This window comes from Octodon degus, unplaced genomic scaffold (genome assembly GCF_000260255.1).
Source record: "Octodon degus isolate 3935 unplaced genomic scaffold, OctDeg1.0 scaffold00164, whole genome shotgun sequence".
Taxonomy (NCBI): Eukaryota; Metazoa; Chordata; class Mammalia; order Rodentia; family Octodontidae; genus Octodon; species Octodon degus.
In genome coordinates this window covers 5,052,526-5,057,687 of record NW_004524740.1, presented here as the reverse complement: position 1 = coordinate 5,057,687, position 5,162 = coordinate 5,052,526, and positions in this window count along the sequence as shown.

Here is a 5,162-nt window from a genome sequence, read left to right as displayed (position 1 = left end):
AAAGTGCACATTAAAACCCTGGATTTCATCTTCTATGGAACCACTTTTGCTACGCAAAGCAAATCTAGACCTAAGACAGGGGAACAAGGACAAGTTCCTCCTTCTGACGTTACCTCCAGATCCTTAAGGATGATTAACCTGAGAAACTGAAAACACATTTGGCCTAATCGTTTATGAGATCTGATTAAGGGCTTTACAGGGAAGATTTGTACCATCGTTAAAAAAGGCTCTAGCAATTTGGAAGAATGCACATGTAAGGATTTGCCTTCATTGGGTAATAAAAGAGGTAGACAACACAGCCAAATGCACAGGAAAGAAAGGGGCGGGGCCCGCCTGCACAAACGCAGAGAGAAAAGTTTGCAGGCTGTTGAGTGCCCTCAAAGAATTCCTGCAAGAACCACTCACTGACCAAAGGACGCACATGTGACCAGGCTGCGTGGCTTTGCGCGGAGCCCGCAGAGCTAGAGAAGTCTGAGCCTTTGCATACCTTTGCCGCGCAGTAGAAGCCACAGCCTAGAACTTACAGTTTGCCTTCTCCGAGACTTCGCCCACTCTGCCCACTTGAGATGTCCTTCCCTGTCTTGTCTGTCCTGCTTATCACTTCATTCCAGTGCCGAACAGACTGTCGCCACCTGTGGGGAGACAAACCTCTGTTAACTACGCATTCTTTCACACCCAAGTATATGTGTCTCATATGTCTGAGGACAGCCTCATGGCATCAGCGACATCCATCTTGTCCTTTCATCCCTTTCTCCTTCCCTCCTTTGTGTGTGTGTGTGTGTGTGTGTGTGTGTGTGTGCACGTGCTAAGGATCAAACCTAGGATCTGTGTGCCCATTCCAATGACTTCTTTTTTTTTTTAAATTTTCATTTTTTTTAGTATATGCTTGTGGTACATAATGACTACATTCATTATGGAGAGTTGGTACATGTATCTAACTCATCTTGATTCTTTTTAATCCCTTTCCTCTCCCCTTCTTCCATTTCTTGGTCCCCTTTCAATGGCATTTTCCTCTTTCTCTCCTCCTCCTTCCTCTCCTCCTCTTCTTCCTCTTCCCTCTCTTCCTCCTCCTCCTCCTCCTCCTCCTCCTTCTCCTCCTTCTTCTTCTTCATTGGCAGGACCTCACTATGTAGTTCAGGCTAGCTTTGAATTAATCATATAGCCTAGGCTGGCCTCAGTTTCATGGTGCCCATCCTGCCTCAGCCTCCATAGTGCTGAGATTACAGGAGTGCACCACCATGCCCAGCTAATGACATACTTCTTAATGTTCACATCGTGGTTTGTGTTCTTGAGCCAGTTTGTAAGCTCCTTGAGGTTGGGACTAGTTTGGAGGAGGAAATATCGTGTTCACTGTTGCTGGTAGCCTCTTCCCCTGGGTGTCCTAAAGCAGAGCTTCTCAAACTTTGCATGTTTGTGAGGATCTTGCCAAAATGCAGATACTGTTTTAGCAGGAGCCATTGAGCCCAAGATTCTACGCTTCAAACCAGCTCCCAGGAGTTGTGGCTGGTTGACAGGCCACAGCGCCCATACAAGGCCTTGTAACACCAAGTACTCTAGAGTAAAGCAGTAAGACTTTAGATTGGTAGCAGTTCCAAGGAAAATTCCCCTTCTGAGACCTGATGCCTTCAATCAAATGCTACCTTATCGTAGGAGTTTTTCCCTTTGATCACTGACTGTTCCTTAAATCAACTGAAGCCTGAAGACATGATTTTATTATGCTACAGTCGTTTGAATTTGTGTTTGAATTCTAGGGATACATTTTGTTTCCCTAATGTAATTTGAGAGGAGTGGTGAGTTATTTTGGGTGCACATGACCAGCCCATGCTAGGCCACTCTTGATAAAAGCTACAGTTGTGCCAGGGAGCCCCTTAAAGGGGGCACATTCCAACCTGCATACAGTTCTGGGTGCTATAATTCCCCTTTCTGGGCCAAAGCCTCTCAATTTTCTCAGATGGGTTAGGTAGTCAGAGGCAGAAATAAAAATTACTTGTATTTACCTGTGTCCCATAAGTCTCTTTCCTATATGAGTCCTGCTTCATCAAAGGCAAAGAATGCCCTCTTAGTTTCCAATTTGAAATAGGGGTGTGTGTGTGTGTGTGTGTGTGTGTGTGTGTGTGTGTGTGTGCGCGCGCGTATGTGTGTGCGTATGTGTGTGCCCACGCACGTGCATGCGCTATGGCTTATATCTAGCTCCCCAAAGCCTTGTGCACTCATAGATGGGGCTTTTCAGAGCTGACTGGATTAAGGGTATGTGGTACTAAATTAGTCCACTGGCTGGAATTACCATAGTTCCTGGTGGCACCACCCCAAAAGCTGGCACGTCCTAGATGGGATAATAATGGAGGGCAGGCCGTCCACTGTCTGCTGTCTGCTCATTGTCTTCTGCCTGCCCTGCCATGGACAGTCTTCCCTCTCCATGCCCCTCTGCCTCGCCGCCCTGCCTCAGAGAGAGCCAGCTGCAGGCAGAATCCTCTACAGACTGTGAGCTAAATAAACCTTTCCTCCTTTAAAAGGCTCCAGCCATACTAAACAGATTTCACTAAATTCTGGTCCAAGGGCTGGACCAGAAGGGTCCGATGACACTAGGGAAACCAGGAAGATACCTGCCAGGGCTTCGACATGGCACCAACAAGAAGATGAGCGGAGTCTCTCAGGGACTTGGTTTTCTTATTTGTAAAAACCAAGGGGTTGAAATCAGGCAGGGTGGCACATACCTGTAATGCTGGCTTTCAGGAGGCCTGAGGCAAGAGGGTACAAGTTTGAGTTTAGACAACTTGGTCAGACCCTGTCTCAAATAAATAAATAAATAAAAATTTAAAAAAAGCCGGAGAAGGGTTTTTGCTCGTGCAAAAGGGCCCATGTTCCATCCCTGGGACAGGGGATGCTGGACTGGAAGATTCTCTTGTCTCCTGAAGGTCTGTGGTTCTAATTAAGGTACCAGGGGAAGGGCACAGAGACAGGAATTTCGCAGCTGGCCTCTTGACAGCTCCGCGTAACCGGGAATCCTCTGGCTCACTCCTAGCGTTTCACTGGTCTCAGCCCAAGAACTAGCGCTGGTATAGTACCGAGTTATCCCTTCCTAGAAAATCTGGTGCCTCGGGTCGCCTGCCTTTGGTAGAAAGTGCCGAGAAGATGCGCCCTGTGCTGCCACCTACTGGTTCCCGGCGGGTCAGAGCAATTCCTCCGCGCTGGGGACTCTCAGGCCCTGTCTGTGGGCAGAATCCACACTCTGAGCAGAGTGGAGGGGACGCTATGCAATCCGGTGCCCGCTGACGGGCGCAGGGGCCGTGACGAAGCCCTGGAAGGTCTTTTTAAACTTTGTGACTTCCTCCTTACTCTTATTTCCTGTTTCCTGGGAGTGATTCACAATAAAACTCTTAAAAACAGAAAAGACCAAGATGTTTGTTTTTAAGGACAGCAAGAAAGCAGGGAAGTGGGGAGACAGCACCGTGGGCTTAAGGCGGACAACGCCTGGGAAAGCCCACAGGAAAGAGGGCTGAGAGCTCAGCTTTGTCTGGAAAGGAAAGTGGGGGTGGGGCGTGGGCCCGAAGGGAGCTTAGAACTGGAATGAAGCGACCTGCCTAAGCACACGCCATCCTTCCCTGTTCCATCTGCACGCCAAGCCTGTTTTCAAGGCAGGGAAATGAAGAGCTTGTGCTGCCACCAGCTAGTGTCGCAATTCAGGAGCCGCGTGCCAGAGGTTTGCTAAGGAGTAGTGGGGACTGTGGTATTTAAATGGGAGAACTCTCACCTTGGCTAAGGAGCAGCAGCAGCTACTCAGACCTGGGTGGTTAGCACCTTAACAGAATCGTGTACCTGCATCGCCAGATCTTTCGAATCTGAAGGGTTTTGGTTTGCTTTGGTTTTTATTTTTTATTTTATTTTATTTTTTGTGTTTTAGGGAAGGGTCTACAGGGTGTTCAGAGTGTCCCTACTAGATCGGACTCCTAGTGATCCACCTGTTTACAGCATCCCAAGAGCTGGGATTACAGGTGCGTGCCACCACACCCAGTCTCAATTGCTGGCTCAGTATGCCCCGGGACCGAACCCCTGGTCCCTGCACCTGCTTGCAGGCGCTTTAATCTGCTGAGCTATTTGGCTGGCCCTATGTTTCAAATGCAAATAGAAAGCTTTGGTTGTGTGCATTCAATAACTCAGGAAGCATTTACTGAGAATCTAGTATGTGTTAAGTAAAGATGAGTTTTTCTATTATGACTAAGTAGTGTTTTAGGATTTTGAGGCTATACAGCCTCTGTCACAACTACTCAGATCTATACTTGCAAAGCAGTCCTAGGTCATACATAAGCCAGTGGGCCTGGGTGGGTTCCACCTAGACTTTATTTACAATAGGCAGCAATGCAGATTTGGCCTCTGTGTCATGGTTGCCAATCCCTGACCTACAAAATTTAAAAGACCTTGAAGCCTAACATTATAATCTTCCTTAAGGAAATATATATATTTCTGTTTTGCTTATTAGGACCAGAATTTGGGGTATTACAGGATTGTTTTAAATTTTATGCGTGTGCGTGTGTGTGTGTGTGTGCACGCGCGCACGCGCGTATGTGTGACACTGGTGGTTGAATCAGGACCTTTGCACTGAGCTACAGCCTCAGTCCTTTCTAAATAATTTTTAAAATTTTTATTTTGAGAAAGGGTATCACTAACACTCCCAGACAGGACCTGAACTTGAGATTTTCCTACCTCAGCCTCCCAAAGTGCTGGGATTACAGGAAAGCACCACCACACCTCACTTGATTTGAAATTATGATGGTAAGTAAAGCAAACAAGATAACTCCCTATTATCATTTAGCCCTCATAGCTAATAAAGCAATCATAAATATTCTACTGAAGTCACTCTAAGCATTGGACCTCATGCTGGTCCCGCCTTGCTGCCGAGATTAATTTCCAAAGGCTGCAGGAATATGAATTCAGTGTAGGATAATCTCACTTTTGCTAAGATTTAAAACTGTTGTTATGGGCTGGGGAGATAGCTCAGTGGCATAAGCACCTGACTGGCAAGCACAAGGTCCTGAGTATGATCCCTTGTATGAAATGTCAGCTGCAGACGCCTGCCTATGTCTGTGGTGGTGGAAGACACTGTTTTTTAAGTACCGATAAGCAATTCACAGTCCCTTTTTCCTGTTGCCATTTCTTTTATCTGG